Below are 21,816 nucleotides of genomic sequence, written 5' to 3'. Positions count from 1 at the left end.
AGCATTTGCTGCCTCTCTGAAATCAGGTTAATTAGTAATGGGGACAGGACTGTGAGGCTATGTGCACACATTCAGGAATTCATGCAGAAAATTCCTGTGGAAATCCGGACATTTCTGCCAGATTTCCGCATGAAATCCGCATGCGTTTTTTTTTGCGTGTTTTTTGCGCAGTTTTGACGCAGTTTTTGCGTGTTTTTTGCGCGTTTTTTCCCAGACATTTCCTAATGCATTAGACAGTGGGAAATCCGCGAAAAAAACCGCAAAATTAATAATGAACAGGTTCATTATTTTTCCGCAATGCATTTTTCATGCGGAAAAACGCACATCTTGTGCACAGAAATTGTGGATTCCATTATAAATGATGGGATGCTTAATATATGCAGATTATTTGTGGTTTTATAGCGTTTTTATAGCGCAAAACGTGTGCACATAGCCTTAAAGCTTTTAAGACTGCCTGCGTCACCTGGACCCCACACCATGATACTGGAGCTGCCCAAATAGAGCCCCTCATTCCAGGACTGTTACCTCCTCCTGCTCCTCATACACAAGGGATTACATCTGTTCTCTCGGTGCCATCTCTACTCCCGCCTCAGGTGCCACCACCAACAGTGCCAATGCTCATGTCTGAGGAGCCCACCCTCTACGTCAAGTTTACACCCCAGCAAGCTGCTTCTCTGTTGAACCAACTTCCAAATCCAGAAAAACATCTGATGCCTTTCTACAGAAGCATGCTTCAAATCCAAAGGAATTTCTCAGCCACGTGGCAAGGTCTAATTTCCCTGACAAATTTTAAAGCAGGCGATGCATATTGGCCTGTTATGGAAATCGCATTCAATGATGCCTCACTTGCCAGTGGCACTACATAGGACTCTGGTGTTGAGTTCTGTCAACAACTTAAGAAATGGGCCTCTGATGAGTTGGCTGACCTATCACATATTGTTGCCAATGGATTCCAGATGCCTCCAAGCTGATGCAGCCATTTCCACTATGTCAGCATTTCCACTACGTCCCAAATCTGTGGAAGCCTTCTACACTCTTAAACAGGCCATACAGTCTGCACCAGCTCTTGGAATCCCAAATTATCCACTACCTTTTTACTTGTTTGTCAGTGAAGTAGCAGGACATGCTTCCCGAGTCCTAGCACAAAAACATGGGGGAAGAACAAGACCAATCAGCTATTACTCTGCCCGCCTGGACTCGGTGTCTCAAGCTTCCCTGACTTGCCTCAGAGCCGTTCATGCTACACATATGCTTCTGAACAAAACTACTGATATCATCTTAGGACACCCGGTTCTCTTAATGGCTCCACACGACATAAAAGCTATTCTAGGCCAGACTCAACCTAAACACCTGTCGCTACAGCAACATATGAGACTCCAATGTTCCCTTTTGATTCCGGATAATGTTGCCTCTAGTCCGCTGCTCCATCCTCAACCCGTCCACACTGCTTCCTCTTTCCAGGGGGGATGTGGATGATGATACTGATGCTCTCGGAGATGATGCCTCTACACACTCAGAAGATCATGACTGTCTTGAACAAATGCAGGAAGAAGTAGCCTCCAAGAAAAATGTGTGAAGACCCATTCCCACATGCTGACCTGACGTTATTCACTGATGGTTCCAGATTTGCAGATGAAACAGGAAGGTTCCTTATGGGATATGCCGTGGTTACACATGACCAGGTCATCTCAGCCGGATCCCTACTACCGCACATGTCTGCACAAGAAGCGGAACTTAAGGCTTTGACACTGGCTTGTCAGGAAGCGACGGAGAAGGTGGTCAACATCTACACGGATTCAAGATATGCTTTGGGAGTGGCTCATGACTTTGGCAGTATCTGGGCAGCCAGAGGATACCAAACGTCCAGTGGAACTCCTGTAAAACATGCTGCTACCATACAAGAACTTGTGGCCGCTCTAGATCTACCTTCAGAGGTTGCAGTGATCGAGATCAAAGCTCATGGGAGATTGGATTCTCCAGAAGCAAGGGGGAACTTCTTTGCTGACAAAACAGCAAAAACCTATGTGGATCCATTTGGGAAAGAGAAAGCAGCTTTGTACGTGTCACAAGACACTGAAGAAGGGCCTAAAGACTCTCTTATGAGGATTATCCATCTCATCAAGACAAGACATCGGATGATGAAAAGAAGTCATGGCAAGAAGGAGGAGCTAAAAAAAGATGAAGATCGAGTCTGGAGGGTGAACAAGAAGCTCTGTCTACCCCGTAATCTGTACCCCTCGGTGACAGAATGGGCACATGGTATCACCCACAGAGGCAAGAATCAGATGAATGACCTGATTTGGAAGACTTATATGGCACCTGGGATCTCTACTGTCACCCAAAAATATTTCAAGTCCTGCCTTGTGTGTGCAACATGCAATCCAGTATTGTCTCAGAAAGTTACTCAGAAACATTTGGCTAAACCACTCTATCCCTTTCAGAGAATTCAGATAGATCACATTCAAATGACAAAAATAGGGAAGTGCGAGAATGTGCTGGTAGTGACTGACATGTTGTCTGGATGGCCCGAAGCCTATCCAGTAACAAACATGACTGCCAGAGTGACTATTAAGAGACTGATGACTGAAGTAGTATGCAGATATGGGGTCCCAGAGGTAATTGAGAGTGACCAAGTACCCGCATTCATTGCAGCACTGACTAAGGAACTATGGACATTGGTGGGAGCTGATTTGGGTTTACATACTCCATATCACCCACAGAGCAGTGGGAAAGTAGAAACACTGAATTGCACCTTGAAAAATAAAATACTGAAAGCCAGTTAGGAGGTCAGACTTGGACAGACATTTTGCCCGTTGCCTTATACTCAGTCAGAAGCACTCCAAGGGGTCCCACTAAACTCACACCATACGAGATTCCTTTGGAGGGGGGCCCTCCAAGGTTGGGTCAATATTTTCCACAACAGCTAGCCTTAGGAAGTGATACTCTTGTAAATTATGTAATTGTCCTTAATAAAAGAACTGTCAGTAACACATGTACAAGTTTTATCATCCATTCCAGGTACAGATTCCAGTGAAGGTACCCATGCTTTCCAACCTGGTGACTACGTGCTGATAAAGAAGTTCATCAGAAAGACATCCCTGGAGTCGAGATTTAAGGGTCCCTACCAATTGCTCCTGAGTCTGACTACTCCTACTTCGGTCAGGATTGCTGAGCGTCTCCTGCGGGGGGGTTTCTGCCTCCAAAGATCTCCATGTCCGGCTTTGGAGTGGGATGCTATACTTATTGGTGTGAGCACCTAGTCCTTGTGACTTAGAGTTGGGCTTATGTCCTGGTCCTTTAAAATTTTTGGCACACTTAATTCCTGGACAAAGAGTGAATCTTCTGCCTGCTTGGTTTGTGTGGTGGTGCTCCGGACTGATTTTTGGAATAATTACGGGTTCTATATGGCCACAAGATGGCCTTTGAATATGAGTCCGTCACTACCAGTTATTGTTAATTTTTTTAGTTTATTATGTTTTTTATAGTTATATACCGGTGTCCCTTTTGGGCAAAGTTTTCCCTTATCAAATATGGCGGCTCGGCCTTCGGGGTCGCTCTGCGCAGCTGCGAGCTGTGGCATTGTGGGCCTTTTCGGCTCTGATGTCACGGACATGCGCGGTGTGCGCAGATGGACGCCGAGAGCCGGGGCGTGCAAGATTAGGTAATATACTTACAAGTTTCATATGATCGGAGTGTATGGCAGGGGAACACCTGATGGAATTTGATTTTATTGATTGGTAATTGATCATTGAGGATATTTTATGATATATCACGCGACACATTATATTTGATGTTCACTGACAATGAATTTTATGGAAGTATCCTGTTTCACATGGATTCACTTTTTTATAAATTGCTGTCTATTGTAATTTTCTTATATTTGTAATATTGCACATAATGAATTTTGTAATGAGATTGATATGTGTTTTGTTTAAATGACTGTTCCACCCATGTGTTCACTGCTTGCAAAGGATTTTGCATCCGAAACGTTGCCACGCCGTTCAGGCAATAAAGTCCACGTTTTCTTTATATTTTTTTTGTGTGCTGCTTTTCTTTTTTTGCTTATATTGTTGGAAGTCATTGGACTACTGGCTGGGAAAGCTCTGCACGGCACAAGGTATTTTGTAGATGCTGTTCCAATTTTGCATATATATATATATATATATATATATATATATATATATATATATATATATATACAGTGGGGCAAAAAAGTATTTAGTCAGTCAGCAATAGTGCAAGTTCCACCACTTAAAAAGATGAGAGGCGTCTGTAATTTACATCATAGGTAGACCTCGACTATGGGAGACAAACTGAGAAAAAAAAATCCAGAAAATCACATTGTCTGTTTTTTTAACATTTTATTTGCATATTATGGTGGAAAATAAGTATTTGATCAGAAACAAAATTTCATCTCAATACTTTGTAATATATCCTTTGTTGGCAATGACAGAGGTCAAACGTTTTCTGTAAGTCTTCACAAGGTTGCCACACACTGTTGTTGGTATGTTGGCCCATTCCTCCATGCAGATCTCCTCTAGAGCAGTGATGTTTTTGGCTTTTCGCTTGGCAACACGGACTTTCAACTCCCTCCAAAGGTTTTCTATAGGGTTTTGATCTGAAGACTGGCTAGGCCACTCCAGGACCTTGAAATGCTTCTTACGAAGCCACTCCTTCGTTGCCCTGGCAGTGTGCTTTGGATCATTGTCATGTTGAAAGACCCAGTCACGTTTCATCTTCAATGCCCTTGCTGATGGAAGGAGGTTTGCACTCAAAATCTCACGATACATGGCCCCATTCATTCTTTCATGTACCCGGATCAGTCGTCCTGGCCCCTTTGCAGAGAAACAGCCCCAAAGCATGATGTTTCCACCACCATGCTTTACAGTAGGTATGGTGTTTGATGGATGCAACTCAGTATTCTTTTTCCTCCAAACACGACAAGTTGTGTTTCTACCAAACAGTTCCAGTTTGGTTTCATCAGACCATAGGACATTCTCCCAAAACTCCTCTGGATCATCCAAATGCTCTCTAGCAAACTTCAGACGGGCCCGGACATGTACTGGCTTAAGCAGTGGGACACGTCTGGCACTGCAAGATCTGAGTCCATGGTGGCGTAGTGTGTTACTTATGGTAGGCCTTGTTACATTGGTCCCAGGTCTCTGCAGTTCATTCACTAGGTCCCCCCGCGTGGTTCTGGGATTTTTGCTCACCGTTCTTGTGATCATTCTGACCCCACGGGGTGGGATTTTGCGTGGAGCCCCAGATCGAGGGAGATTATCAGTGGTCTTGTATGTCTTCCATTTTCTAATTATTGCTCCCACTGTTGATTTCTTCACTCCAAGCTGGTTGGCTATTGCAGATTCAGTCTTCCCAGCCTGGTGCAGGGCTACAATTTTGTTTCTGGTGTCCTTTGACGGCTCTTTGGTCTTCACCATAGTGGAGTTTGGAGTCAGACTGTTTGAGGGTGTGCACAGGTGTCTTTTTATACTGATAACAAGTTTAAACAGGTGCCATTACTACAGGTAATGAGTGGAGGAAAGAGGAGACTCTTAAAGAAGAAGTTACAGGTCTGTGAGAGCCAGAAATCTTGATTGTTTGTTTCTGACCAAATACTTGTTTTCCACCATAATATGCAAAAAAAATGATAAAAAAACAGACAATGTGATTTTCTGGATTTTTTTTTCTCAGTTTGTCTCCCATAGTTGAGGTCTACCTATGATGTAAATTACAGACGCCTCTCATCTTTTTAAGTGGTGGAACTTGCACTATTGCTGACTGACTAAATACTTTTTTGCCCCACTGTATATATATATATATATATATATATATATATATATATACAGGACAGAGCAAAGTTTGGACACACCTTCTCACTCCTGAATTAACACATGTGGAATTATATACTTAACAAAAAAAGTGTGAAACAACTGTAAATATGTCTTATATTTTAGGTTCTTCAAAGTAGCCACCTTTTGCTTTGATGACTGCTTTGCACACTCTTGGGGTTAGGGCTAGCGGAACGCACTGAGTAAATATAGATGTTTATTATTGGTGTGTTCGCAGCCCGGGGTCCACCGTGCAGGAGGAACCTGCTGCTAGTGAATGGTGGCACTATTTGGTGGTATAAGCTAGCTCTGTTACTTCACAGAGTCGCCGTGAAGGGAAAGCACTGCGCCCTGTTAGACTCACAGGAGCACAAGCTAACTGCCGAGCTGATAGCAGTCAGTGGTCATGCAAACACACAATCTCCTCACCGGAGGTGCCGGTATTCTAGGAGCTTATTTCAGCCGGGACCCTGAATACATACACAACACACAATCTCCTCACTGGAGGTGCCGGTATTCTAGGGGCTTATTTCAGTCGGGTCCCTGAATACATACACACATAACCACACTGGCGCAAAGCACATAACTTAGATTGATACTAGCGCAACAACTACAGGACCTTTCCAGAAGGACCAATGGGAGGCTGCCACAGAATGTGAGCAACTTCAGGACCTTCCTAGAGGACCAATGGGAATTGCTGCAGTACCTGAGCATGTGACTCTTGATCTCCAATGAGAGATCTTACCCTGGGCATGCTCAGAAGGGGAAAATCAGGACTTAGTCCCAAAGACGTCGGCTCGCCGCTGCCAGTACTGGATAAATGGCAGAAGCTGGAAAGGCAGCAGCAACCCTTTGCACAGTGTCAGACTGAGCAAGACGCTGGGACCGATGCCTCCACTGAGCAGGCTCCACAGTAGCAGGAGAAGAATGGGAGACCACAGCGGAGATGGCTCAAGATTCCCCCTGTGCAGAGGCGGGAACCCGACCCTTAACACTTGGTATTTTCTTGATGAGCTTCAAGGGGTAGTCACCGGAAATGGTTTTCACTTCACAGGTGTGGCCTGTCAGGTTTAATAAGTGGGATTTCTTGCCTTATAAATGGGGTTGGGACCATCAGTTGTGTTGTGCAGAAGTTTGGTGGATACACAGCTGATAGTCCTACTGAATAGACTGTTAGAATTTGTATTATGGCAAGAAAAATATAAATATACAGTACAGGCCAAAAGTTTGGACACACCTCATTTAAAGATTTTTCTGTATTTTTATGACTATGAAAATTGTAAATTCACACTGAAGGCATCAAAACTATGAGTTAACACATGTGGAATTATATACTTAACAAAAAAGTGTGACACAACTGAAATTGTGTCTTATATTCTAGGTTCTTCAAAGTAGCCACCTTTTGCTTTGATGACTGCTTTGCACACTCTTGGCATTCTCTTGATGAGCTTCAAGATGTAGTCACCGGGAATGGTCTTCACCTCACAGGCGTGCCCTGTCAGGTTTAATAAGTGGGATTTCTTGCCTTGTAAATGGTGTTGGGACCATCAGTTGTGTTGTGCAGAAGTCTAGTGGATACACAGCTGATAGTCCTACTGGATAGACTGTTAAAATTTGTATTATGGCAAGAAAAAAGCAGCTAAGTAAAGAAAAAGGAGTGGCTGTCATTACTTTAAGAAATGAAGGTCAGTCTGAAAAATTGGGAAAACTTTGAAAGTGACCCCAAGAGCAGTGGCAAAAACCATCAAGCGCTACAAAGAAACTGGCTCACATGAGGACCGCCCCAGGAAAGGAAGACCAAGAGTCACCTCTGCTTCTGAGGATAAGTTTATCCAAGTCACCAGTCTCATAAATTGCAGGTTAACAGCAGCTCAGATTAGAGACTAAGTCAATGTCACACAGAGTTCTAGCAGCAGACACATCTCTATAACAACTGTTAAGAGGAGACTTTGTGCAGCAGGCCTTCATGGTAAAATAGCTGCTAGGAAACAACTGTTAAGGACAGGAAACAAGCAGAAGAGACTTGTTTGGGCTAAAGAACACAAGGAATGGACATTAGACCAGTGGAAATCTGTGCTTTGGTCTGATGAGTCCAAATTTGTGATCTTTGGTTCCAGCCACCGTGTCTTTGTGCGCCGCAGAACAGGTGAATGGATGGACTCTACATGACTGGTTCCCACCGTGAAGCATGGAGGAGAAGATGTAATGGTGTGGGGGTGCTTTGCTGGTGACACTGTTGGGGATTTATTCAAAATTGAAGGCATACTGAACGAGCATGGCTACCACAGCATCTTGCAGCGGCATGCTATTCCATCATTTGCGTTTAGTTGGACCATCATTTATTTTTCAACAGGACAATGACTCCAAACTCACCTCCAGGCTGTGTAAGGGCTATTTGACCAAGAAGGAGAGTGATGGAGTGCTACGCCAGATGACCTGGCCTCTACAGTCACCAGACCTGAACCCAATTGAGATGGTTTGGGATGAGCTGGACCGCAGACTAAAGGCAAAAGGGCCAACAAGCATCTGTGGGAACTCCTTCAAGATTGTTAAAATACCATTCCCAGTGACTACCTCTTGAAGCTTATCAAGAGATATATGTGTGTGTATATGTATATATATATATATATATATATATATATATATATATATTGCAGGGTGATAGGCACCAGATGAGGGACAGCAAGCGGAGTTGTAGAGTTGTATCATTAAAATATATTGCAGTGTGATAGGCACCAGATGAGGGACAGCAAGCAGAGTTGTAAAGTTGTGCCTTTAAAAAATATTGCAGGGTGATAGTCACCAGATGATGGACAGCAAGCAGAGTAGTAGCGTTGTACCTGTGTAAAGAGAGGAGATGGATATTAATTCCCAGGCCATTGAAATAACTGCAGCTTCTGTAAGCTTTACTAGGGTTGAGCGAAACGGATCGTTCATTTTCAAAAGTCGCCGACTTTTGGCAAAGTCGGGTTTCATGAAACCCGACCCGATCCCTGTGTGGGGTCGGCCATGCGGTACGCGACTTTCGCGCCAAAGTCGCGTTTCGTATGACGCGCTTGGCGCCATTTTTTTCAGCCAATGAAGGGGCGTGGGCAGAGTGATGACATAGGTCTTAGGGGCGTGGACGCCTATCGCCATGTTGTCGCTTGTGCGCTGTAGCGATTTGCACTGTGTAACACCAGCTTTTCAGTTCAGGGATGGACGGAGGGGAGAGGGGGGGAGAGAGAGAGAGAGAGAGAGAGAGAGAGAAAGAGAGAGAGAGAGAGAGAGAGAGAGAGAGAGAGAGAAAAAAAAAGAAAAAAAAAAAAAATCCCATTGCCTTTGCATTGGGTTTCGTGTTTCGGTCGATCCTCGACTTTTCGCCATAATCGGCCGATTTCACTCGACTCAACTTTTGAGATAGTCGGGTTTCGCGAAACCCGGCTCGACCCTAAAAAAGTCAAGGTCGCTCAACCCTAACCATTACCTCTAACTTTTAGTCAGAGTTGGACTGGGGTGCCAAGGGCCCACCAGTCACTTCAATCCCAGGTCCCAACTTTTCATCTACATTTAAATAGAACTTTATTCTCATTCACCTATTTCTCTAGGGTTGATTGTTAAATAAATAAGATTCTGCCTTTGTACATAGGGAATCAAGTATATTGTGACAAGTACTGCTCAGATAAAAAGCTGGAGGCCCACTCCTGCACAGGGGTCTACTGGAGGATTCTCCTGTTATCCTGTGGGCCAGTTGAAGTCTGCTTCCGTCATTCAGAAGCTGCACTCACAAGAAGGTAATTCAGGTCTGGAGTGTCTCTGGGAGGGAAGATCTGAACTCAGCAGCTAGCAATACTAGGGTCAGTGAACTTATGTTAGTGACACCATTCCAAGCACTGAAATGAAAAAAAAAATGGTAAAGTGGTGCTTTAAATGAAACACGAATTTGAAGTTTCATCTGTAAGTGCACATTTAGCAGTATAATTCCTTTTCCTGAAATTTATATTGATACCTGAGACTTGCCATTCAGGAAAAATAAATGGCAGTGAGTTACTAAAAGAATAGCTTGCTGTATAGTAGTTCCTAATGATATTCTGAATCCGACCTCTACCAAGAAAGACAGTCAGTGTGACCTTCAATATATGATATTGATTACAGTAATAAATAAAGCAAATAAGTATTTAAAGTATTTGTGGTAAAGGTTAAAATGAAAGAGATTACAATTATAATTTAAAGACTTCCTTCTCCTTTAGTACATATGAGTGCAATAATGAAGCCCAAAGATTCAGATATCAGAAAGCACCAGCTATAACATCCAGGATAACTATAAAAGCATCATCACATTGAATATTAAAATGTAACTGTCTCATAAATTAGCCTAATGTCATGTAAATATTAATTTATCACTTAACCCCTTCGCGACATGCGCCGTACTAGTACTGCGCTGCCGGCACTGCATTTGTGCCAGCAGCAGTACTAGTACGGCGCACCGATCACCGCGGTCTCGCGCTGAGCGCCGCGGTGATCGGGTGCGGGTGTCAGCTGTATATGACAGCTGACACTCCGCAGCAATGCCCACGATCGGCGTTAGCGCCGATCGCGGGCATTTAACCCCTCTGATGCCGCTGTCAGTAGTGACAGCGGCATAGAGGGGGATCGCGCAGGGACGGGGTCTCCCTGCGCTCTCCCACCGGAGAAACGCGATGAGATCGCGTTGCTCCGGTGACCCGGAAGAGTCCCCGGATCAAAGATGGCCGCCGGACTCCTTCCGGGTCATGAAATGACATGGCTAGCCGGCGCCTGCTCAGAGTTGCTGAGAGCAGGCGCCGGAAAGCCACCTAAGCTTGTCTGTCAGATCGTTGATCTGACAGAGTGCTATGCACACTGCCAGATCAACAATCTGATCTAATACAGTGATGTCCCACCCTGGGACAATGGTAGAAAGTAAAAAAAAAAAAATAGAATGTATAAAAAAAAAATAAAAAAATCGCCAAATAAAGAAAAAAAAATTTCCCAGTAAATCCATTTATTTATGTAAATTAAAAAAAAACAATAAAAGTACACATATTTGGTATCGCCGCGTCTGTATCGACCCGCTCTATAAAACTATCCCACTAGTTAACCCCTTCAGTGAACACCACAAAAAAAAAAAAACAAGGCAAAAAACATTGCTTTATTATCATACAGGCGAACAAAAAGTGGAATAACACGCGATCAAAACGACGGATATAAATAACCATGGTACCGCTGAAAACGTCATCTTGTCCCGCAAAAAAAAGTTATAGCTCTCAGAATAAAGCGATGCAAAAACAATTATTTTTTTTATATAAAATAGTTTTTATTGTGTAAAAGCGCCAAAACATAAAAAAATGATATAAATGAGGTATCACTGTAATCGTACTGACCTGAAAAATAAAGCTTCTTTATCAATTTTACCACACGTGGAACGGTATCAACGCCCCCACTAAAAGAATTTCAGGAATTGCTGGTTTTTGTGCATTCCGCCTCATAAAAATCGGAATAAAAAGCGATCAAAAAATGTCATCTCCCTGAAAATGTTACCAATAAAAACGTTAACTCGTCCCGCAAAAAACAAGATCTCACATGAATCTATGGGCCAAAATATGGATAAATTATAGCTCTCAAAATGTGGTGATGCAAAAACTATTTTTTGCAATAAAAAGCGTCTTTTAGTGTGTGACAGCTGCCAACCCTAAAAATCCGCCAAAAAAACGCTATAAAAGTAAATCAAACCCCCTTCATCACCCCGTTAGTTAGGGAAAAATAATAAAATGTAAAAAAATGTATTTATTTCCATTTTCCCATTAGGGTTAGGGTTAGGGCTAGGGTTAGGGTTAGGGTTAGGGTTGGGGTTGGGGTTGGGGCTAGGGTTAGGGTTACCATTGGGGTTAGGGTTAGGGGTGTGTTTGGATTAGGGTTTCAGTTACAATTGGGGGTTTCCACTGTTTCGGCACATCAGGGGCTCTCCAAACGCGACATGGCATCCGATCTCAATTCCAGCCAATTCTGCTTTGAAAAACTAAAACACTGCTCCTTCCCTTCCGAGTTCTCCTGTGCGCCCAAACAGTGGTTCCCCCAACATATGGGGTATCAGCGTTCTCAGGACAAGTTTGACAACAACTTTTGGGGTCTAATTTGTCCTGTTACCCTTGGGAAAATAAAAACGTGGGGGCTAAAATATCATTTTCGTGGAAATTAAATATTTTTTATTTTCACGGCTCTGCGTTATAAACTGTAGTGAAACACTTGTTGGTTCAAAGCTCTCACAACACATCTAGATAAGTTCCTTGGGGGGTCTAGTTTCCAATATGGGGTCACTTGTGGGGGGTTTCTACTGTTTAGGTACATCAGGGGCTCTGCAAATCAACATGACACCTGCAGACCAATCCATCTAAGTCTGCATTTCAAACGGCGCTCCTTCCCTTCCGAACTCTGCCGTGCACCCAAACAGTGGTTCCCCCCAACATATGGGGTATCAGTGTTCTCAGGACAAGTTTGACAACAACTTTTGGGGTCTAATTTGTCATGTTACCCTTGGGAAAATAAAAAAGTGTGGGGGCTAAAATATCATTTTTGTGGAAAAAAAATATTTTTTATTTTCACGGCTCTGCGTTATAAACTGCAGTGAAACACTTGTTGGTTCAAAGCTCTCACAACACATCTAGATAAGTTCCTTGGGGGGTCTAGTTTCCAATATGGGGTCACTTATGGGGGGTTTCTACTGTTTAGGTACATCAGTGGCTCTGCAAATCAACATGACGCCTGCAGACCAATCCATCTAAGTCTGCATTTCAAACGGCGCTCCTTCCCTTCCGAGCTCTGCCATGCACTCAAACGGTGGTTCCCCCCAACATATGGGGTATCAGCGTACTCAGGACAAATTGGACAATAACTTTTGTGGTCCAATTTCTCCTGTTACCCTTGGCGAAAAAAATAATTGCGGGCTAAAACATCATTTTGTGGAAAGAAAAAATGATTTTTTAATTTTCACACCGCTACATTCTAAACTTTAGTGAAACAATTGGGGGTTAAAAGTGCTCACCACTCATCTAGATAAGTTCCTTTGGGGGTCTTCTTTCCAAAATGGGGTCACTTGTGGGGGGTTTCCACTGTTAAGGCACGTCAGGGGCTCTCCAAATGCGACATGGGTTCCGATCTCAATTCCAGCCAATTTTGCATTGAAAAGTCAAATGGCGCTCCTTCCCTTCCGAGCTCTGCCATGCGCTCAAACAGTGGTTTATCCCCATATATGAAGTATCGGCGTACTCAGGACAAATTGCACAACAACTTTTGGGGTCCAATTTATCCTGTTACCCTTGGGGAAAAAAAATTGGGGGCAAAAAGTTCATTTTTTGTGAAAATTAATAAGAATTTTTTTTATGGCTCTACATTATAAACTTCTGTGAAGCACGTGGAGGTTCAAAGTGCTCACCACACATCTAGATTAGTTCTTTAGAGGGTCTACTTTCCAAAATGGTGTCACTTGTGGGGGTTTCCACTGTTTAGGCACGTCAGGGGCTCTCCAATCGTGACATGGGCTCCGATCTCAATTCCAGCAAATCTTGCATTGGAAAGTCAAATGGCGCTCCTTCCCTTCCGAGCTCTGCCATGTGCCCAAACAGTGGTTTACCCCCACATATTGGGTATCGGCGTACTCAGGACAAATTGTGCAACGACTTTTGTGGTCCAATTTCTCCTGTTACCCTTGGTAAAATGAAACAAATTGGACCTGAATTAAAAATTTTATGAAAAAAAAGTTAAATGTTAAATTTTTTTTAAACATTCAAAAAATTCCTGTGAAGCACTTGAAGGGTTAATAAACTTTTTGAATGTGGTTTTGAGTACCTTGAGGGGTGCAGTTTTTAGAATGGTGTCACTTTTGGGCATTTTCTGTCATATAGACCCCTCAAAGTCACTTCAAGTGTGAGGTGGTCCGTAAAAAAAATGGTTTTGCAAATTTTGTTGCAAAAATGAGAAATCGCTGGTCAACTTTTAACCCTTATAACTCCCTAACAAAAAAAAATTATGTTTCCAAAATTGTGCTGATGTACAGCAGACATGTGGGAAATGTTGTTTATTAACTATATTGTGTGATATAAATCTCTAATTTAAGGGCATAAAAACTAAAAGTTTGAAAATTGCTAATATTTCATAATTTCTGACAAATTTTTGTTTTTTTCACAAATAAATGCAAGTCATATCGAAGAAGTTTTACCACTTTTATGAAGTACAATATGTCACGAGAAAACAGTGTCAGAATCACCAAGATCCGTTGAAGCGTTTCAGAGTTATGACCTCATAAAGTGACAGTGGTCAGAATTGTAAAAATTGGCCCTGTCACTTAGGTGAAAACAGGCTTTGGGGTGAAGGGGTTAATTAGGGATACGCTATACTCACATTTTAGGAAGCCTGTCTGTTTGATTATAACTAGTATAGTGCAGTGACCCCTGTGGTAGCTAGGGGGTGCTGTGTGTGCTCCTTGGGATATGCATGGAGGCATATTTGTTGTTATAATCGTAGTGAAACAGTGACTGGCAATGTGGTGAATGGCCGATATGTGTCGCAGAGGGAGTCTGAGTGGTAAGTCTGATGCAATGTTGTTGTTCTGGGACCTGTAGTCCCTCAAGAGTGTGTATATGTATGGTGAAGTTGTAAGGGAGACTTACAAGGCTAGTTGTGTGAGATGGGCGGGACAAACTAGCCACACACTAACACTCCCATCAAGGGGAGTTGTTAAGGGTATATAATGTGACCAGGGTGTGGGTTACAGGTTCCTGTGTGGTTCCAGTGTTTGAACCTGAGTGGTGAAGGTCCTGGAAGTATGTGTTGGATTTCCTGGGAGTAGGAATCCTGAAGAGCACATGCTGATGTGTTGGATTTCCTGGGAGTAGGAGTCCTGAATAGCACACTGAACTACCTGTGTTGGATTTCCTGGGAGTAGGAGTCCTGAAGAGCACATGGTGGGGCTTTGGACTTGCTAGTGGCCTGAGGTGTTGGACTGACGTCCTGAATAGCACCTGGACAGGTCATATGCCTGGGGTATTGGACTGACGTCCTGAATAGCACCTGGACAGGTTATATGCCTGGGGTGTTGGACGAGGTCCTGAATAGTACCTGGACAGGTCATATGCCTGGGGTGTTGGACGAGGTCCTGAATAGCACCTGGACAGGTCACATGTGCGGTTCATGTGTTGGAAGTCCTGGGAGTAGGAGTCCTGAAGAGGTCATGCTGGTGTGTTGGGAGGTTCTGGGAGTAGGACCGGATCCCTGAATAGCGCACAGTAAGACTCTGATTCTGGATGCTCTAGGTTGGGGAAGCTACCGTCCTTCGGTGGGTCTGCACGGTAAGATTTGCCACCCAGGCAAGTTGGTGATCCCTGTGAGGCAGCTTTCCCGGAGGAGTGGACTGACAAGGAGTCAGTAGGTGGAGCAGGAGCTCTCGTCAGGTACCTATACAGACTGTTGGTGCTTGTAACGTTCTATGAACTGTGTGGTCTCCCACGGTGACTGAACGGAGTGAGGTTTGGCGTGTTTAGAGACCGCGACCCTGTGTCATATGCGCTGTATGTGACTTGAGACATTAGTGAAGTGTACGGCGTACAGACACCCATGGTAACTGGGCGAAGTGAGAGGTCCAGCATGTTTAGTGTCTGTGAGGTGTTTAAGATAAAGCTGCAAGTTAATATTACCAGTTGGTGCTTGTTGTGTTATGAAATGTAAATGTGAACTGTGCATAACCCGGTTTATGATACTTTAATAAACCGTATAGACTGTGTTTAAGCGAAAAATCGTGCCTGACTACGTTAATCCCATGCCAAGCGAGTGTCCCCCAATACACTCAGTAAGAGCAATCTTACACTAGGCTGGGCGAACCCTTACATTAAAGTTTGGGGTCCATACCAAGCAGCTACTGTCTGTGCATGGACCCTGAACATAAACTTCTCCCTGAAGTCTGTGTTACAGTTCTGATTTGGCAGCCTGAATATCTGGTGTTTCCAACACTGTCATCCATGTTTGTTTCCACTGGTCAGATCACATTCAGAGCAGTGACCAGCGATGAAAAGGTTAGCGCTGGTCATAGGCACTGGTTGATGAGAGTAGTACTCTCATCATCATACCCCAGGTCTCACTAATTCCAGCGAGAGCAGGCATATGATGATGAGAGCATTCATCAGCTGGCACCTGTGCAATAAATAAATAAGTAGAGGGTATTCCCATCTACAAAATCCTCTCCTATGCAGTGGATGTATTAATAATAATAATAATAATAATAATAATAGCAAATAACTCAATTTAGAAATACAATCTAGTTCTTGTAATTCACTATGTCGCTTACCCCATGTGCAGGGTATTTCAGAAGCTCGATATTCATGGTTATGACCAGTAACTGCTAAATATATATCACTATATGAGAGTTCATAACCATCGACACTTAAGATACTTTAAACCCTTAAGCCCCAAGGGTGGTTTGCACGTTAAAGACCGGGCCAATTTTTACAATTCTGACCACTGTCCCTTTATGAGGCTATAACTTTGGAACGCTTCAACGGATCTTGGCGATTCTGACATTGTTTTCTCATGACATATTGTGCTTCATGATAGTGGTAAAACTTCTTAGATATAACGTGCATTTATTTTTGAAAAAAATGGAAATTTGTCGAAAGTGTTGAAAATTGAGCAATTTTCCAAATTTGAATTTTTATGCCCTTAAATTACAGAGATATGTCACACAAAATAATTAATAAATAACATTTCCCACATAACTTCTTTACATCAGCACAATTCTGGAACCAAATTTGTTTTTTTGTTAGGGAGTTATAAGGGTTAACCCCTTCCCGACCTTTGACGCCACGTAGGCGTCATGAAAGTCGGTGCCAATCCGACCCATGACGCCTATGCGGCGTCATGGAAAGATCGCGTCCCTGCAGATCGGGTGAAAGGGTTAACTCCCATTTCACCCGATCTGCAGGGACAGGGGGAGTGGTAGTTTAGCCCAGGGGGGGTGGCTTCACCCCCTCGTGGCTACGATCGCTCTGATTGGCTGTTGAAAGTGAAACTGCCAATCAGAGCGATTTGTAATATTTCACCCATTATAACGGGTGAAATATTACAATCCAGCCATGGCCGATGCTGAAATATCATCGGCCATGGCTGGAAATACTAGTGTGCCCCCACCCCACCCCTCCGATCGCCCCCCCACCCCCCCGATCTGGCCGGTACACTGCTCCGGCTCCCCTCCGCCCTGTGCTCCGCTCCCCCCCGTGCTCGTGTCCGCTCCCCCCGTGCTCCAATCACCCCCCCCCCCCGTGCTCCAATCACCCCCCCTGCACTCCGATCCACCCCCCCCCGTGCTCCGTTCCACCCCCCCGTGCTCCGTTCCAGCCCCCCCGTGCTCCGTTCCACGCCCCCCGCGCTCCGTTCCACCCCTCCCGCGCTCCGATTCCCCCCCCCGTGCTCCGATCTCCCCCCCCGTGCTCCGATCCCCCCCCCCCGTGGTCCCCCCCCACCCTATCATACTTACCGATCCAGCCGTGGTCCCGTCCGTCTTCTCCCGGGCGCCGCCATCTTCCAAAATGGCGGGCGCATGTGCAGTGCGCCCGCCGAATCTGCCGGCCGGCAGATTCGTTCCAAAGTGCATTTTGATCACTGAGATATAATCTATCTCAGTGATCAAAATAAAAAAAATAATAAATGACCCCCCCCCTTTGTCACCCCCATAGGTAGGGACAATAAAAAAATAAAGAAATTTTTTTTTTTCCACTAATGTTAGAATAGGGTTAGGGTTAGGGGTAGGGTTAGGGTTAGGGGTAGGGTTAGGGGTAGGGTTAGGGTTAGGGGTAGGGGTAGGGTTAGGGGTAGGGGTAGGGTTAGGGGTAGGGTTAGGGTTAGGGCTAGGGTTAGGGGTAGGGTTAGGGGTAGGGTTAGGGTTAGGAATGTGCACACGTATTCTGGTCCTCTGCGGATTTTTCCGCTGCGGATTTGATAAATCCGCAGTGCTAAACCGCTGCGGATTTATGGCGGATTTACCGCGTTTTTTTCTGCGCATTTCACTGCGGTTTTACAATTGCGATTTTCTATTGGAGCAGTTGTAAAACCGCTGCGGAATCCGCACAAAGAAGTGACATGCTGCGGAATGTAAACCGCTGCGTTTCCGTGCAGTTTTTCCGCAGCATGTGTACAGCGATTTTTGTTTCCCATAGGTTTACATTGAACTGTAAACTCATGGGAAACTGCTGCGGATCCGCAGCGTTTTCCGCAGCGTGTGCACATACCTTTAGAATTAGGCTATGTGCACACGGTGCGGATTTGGCTGCGGATTCGCAGCAGTGTTCCATCAGGTTTACAGTACCATGTAAACATATGAAAAACCAAATCCGCTGTGCCCGTGATGCGGAAAATACCGCGCGGGAACGCTGCGTTGTATTTTCCGCAGCATGTGAATTCTTTGTGCGGATTCCGCAGCGTTTTACACCTGTTCCTCAATAGGAATCCGCAGGTGAAATCCGCACAAAAAACACTGGAAATCCGCGGAAAATCCGCAGGTAAAACACAGTGCCTTTTACCCGCGGATTTTTCAAAAATGGTGCGGAAATATCTCACACGAATCCGCAACGTGGGCACATAGCCTTAGGGTTAGGGTTGGAATTAGTGTTGTGGTTAGGGGTATGTTGGGGTTAGGGTTGTGATTAGGATTATGGCTACAGTTGGGATTAGGGTTAGGGGTGTGTTGGGGTTAGTGTTGGAGTTAGAATTGAGGGGTTACCACTGTTTAGGCACATCAGGGGTCTCCAAACGCAACATGGCGCCACCATTGATTCCAGCCAATCTCGTATTCAAAAAGTCAAATGGTGCTCCCTCACTTCCGAGCCCTGACGTGTGCCCAAACAGTGGTTTACCCCCACATATGGGGTACCAGCATACTCAGGACAAACTGCGCAACAATTACTGGGGTCCAATTTCTCCTGTTACCCTTGTGAATCTAAAAAAATGCTTGCTAAAACATAATTTTTGAGGAAAGAAAAATGATTTTTTATTTTCACGGATCTGTGTTGTAAACGTCTGTGAAGCACTTGGGGGTTCAAAGTGCTCACCACATATCTAGATAAGTTCCTTGGGGGGTCTAGTTTCTAAAATGGGGTCACTTGTGGGGGGTTTCTACTGTTTAGGCACACCAGGGGCTCTGCAAACGCAACGTGACACCCGCAGACCATTCCATCAAAGTCTGCATTTCAAAAGTCACTACTTCCCTTCTGAGCCCCGACGTGTGCCCAAACAGTGGTTTACCCCCACATATGGGGTATCAGCGTACTCAGGAGAAACTGGACAACAACTTTTGGGGTCCAATTTCTCCTGTAACCCTTGGGAAAATAAAAAATTCTGGGCTAAATAATTATTTTTGAGGAAAGAAAACGTATTTATTATTTTCACGGCTCTGCATTATAAACTTCTATGAAGCACTTGGGGGTTCAAAGTGCTCACCACACATCTAGATAAGTTCCTTTCAGGGTCTAGTTTCCAAAATGGGGTCACTTGTGGGGGGTTTCTACTGTTTAGGCACATCAGGGGCTCTGCAAACGCAACGTGACGCCCGCAGAGCATTCCATCAAAGTCTGCATTTCAAAACGTCACTACTTCAATTCCAAGCCCCGGCATGTGCCCAAACAGTAGTTTACCCCCACATATGGGGTATCACCGTACTCAGGAGAAACTGGACAACAAATATTGGGGTCAAATTTCTCCTGTTACCCTTGGGAAAAATAAAAAACTCTGGGCTAAATAATTATTTTTGAGGAAAGAAAACGTATTTATTATTTTCACGGCTCTGCATTATAAACTTCTATGAAGCACTTGGGGGTTCAAAGTGCTCACCACACATCTAGATAAGTTCCTTTGGGGGTCTAGTTTCCAAAATGGGGTCACTTGTGGGGGGTTTCTACTGTTAAGCCACATCAGGGGCTCTGCAAACGCAACGTGACGCCCACAGAGCATTCCATCAAAGTCTGCATTTCAAAACGTCACTACTTCACTTCCGAGCCCCGGCATGTGCCCAAACAGTGATTTACCCCCACATATGGGGTATCAGCGTACTCAGGAGAAACTGGACAACAACTTTTGGGGTCAAATTTCTCCTGTTACCCTTGGGAAAATAAAAAATTGCAGGCTAAAAGATCATTTTTGAGAAAATAATTTTTTTTTTTTTTTTCATGGCTCTGCGTTATAAACTTCTGTGAAGCACTTGGGGGTTCAAAGTCCTCACCACACATCTAGATTAGTTCCTTTGGGGGTCTAGTTTCTAAAATGGTGTCATTTCTGGGGGATCTCCAATGTTTAGGCACACAGGGGCTCTCCAAACGTGACATGGTGTCCGCTAATGATTGGAGCTAATTTTCCATTTAAAAAGCCAAATGGCGTGCCATCCCTTCCGAGCCCTGCCGTGCGCCCAAACAGTGGTTTACCCCCACATATGGGGTATCAGCGTACTCAGGACAAACTGGACAACAATATTTGGGGTCCAATTTCTCCTATTATCCTTGGCAAAATAGGAAATTCCAGGCTAAAAAATCATTTTTGAGGAAAGAAAAATTATTTTTTATTTTCATGGCTCTGCGTTATAAACTTCTGTGAAGCACCTGGGGGTTTAAAGTGCTCAATATGCATCTAGATAAGTTCCTTGGGGGGTCTAGTTTCCAAAATGGGGTCACTTGTGCGGGAGCTCCAATGTTTAGGCACACAGGGGCTCTCCAAACGCGACATGGTGTCCGCTAACAATTGGAGCTAATTTTCCATTCAAAAAGTCAAATGGCGCGCCTTCTCTTCCGAGCCCTGCCGAGTGCCCAAACAGTGGTTTACCCCCACATATGAGGTATCGGCGTACTCGGGAGAAATTGCCCAACAAATTTTATGATCCATTTTATCCTACTGCCCATGTGAAAATGAAAAAATTGAGGCGAAAAGAATTTTTTTGTGAAAAAAAAGTACTTTTTCATTTTTACAGATCAATTTGTGAAGCACCTGAGGGTTTAAAGTGCTCACTAGGCATCTAAATTAGTTCCTTGGGGGGTCTAGTTTCCAAAATGGGGTCACTTGTGGGGGAGCGCCAATGTTTAGGCACACAGGAGCTATCCAAACGCGACATGGTGTCCGCTAACGATGGAAATAATTTTTCATTCAAAAAGTCAAATGGCGCTCCTTCCCTTCCGAGCCTTACCATGTGCCCAAACAGTGGTTTACCTCCACATGTGAGGTATTGGTGTACTCAGGAGAAATTGCCCAACACATTTTAGGATCCATTTTATCCTGTTGCCCATGTGAAAATGAAAAAATTGAGGCTAAAAGAATTTTTTTGTGAAAAAAAAGTACTTTTTCATTTTTACGGATCAATTTGTGAAGCACCTGGGGGTTCAAAGTGCTCACTATGCATCTAGATAAGTTCCTTGGGGCGTCTAGTTTCCAAAATGGGGTCACTTGTGGGGGAGCTCCAATTTTTAGGCACACGGGGGCTCTCCAAACGTGACATGGTGTCCGCTAAAGAGTGGAGCCAATTTTTGATTCAAAAAGTCAAATGGCGCTCCTTCCCTTCCAAGCCCTGCCGTGCGCCAAAACAGTGGTTTACCCCCACATATGAGGTATCAGCGTACTCAGGACAAATTGGACAACAACTTTCGTGGTTCAGTTTCTCCTTTTACCATTGGGAAAATAAAAAAATTGTTGCTAAAAGATAATTTTTGTGACTAAAAAGTTAAATGTTCATTTTTTCCTTCCATGTTGCTTCTGCTGCTGTGAAGCACCTGAAGGGTTAATAAACTTCTTGAATGTGGTTTTGAGTACCTTGAGGGGTGCAGTTTTTAGAATGGTGTCACTTTTGGGTATTTTCAGCCATATAGACCCCTCAAACTGACTTCAAATGTGAGGTGGTCCCTAAAAAAAATGGTTTTGTAAATTTCGTTGTAAAAATGACAAATCGCTGGTCGAATTTTAACCCTTATAACTT

Source organism: Ranitomeya imitator, chromosome 3 (assembly GCF_032444005.1).
Source record: "Ranitomeya imitator isolate aRanImi1 chromosome 3, aRanImi1.pri, whole genome shotgun sequence".
Taxonomy (NCBI): domain Eukaryota; kingdom Metazoa; phylum Chordata; class Amphibia; order Anura; family Dendrobatidae; genus Ranitomeya; species Ranitomeya imitator.
This window is presented reverse-complemented; position numbering follows the sequence as displayed.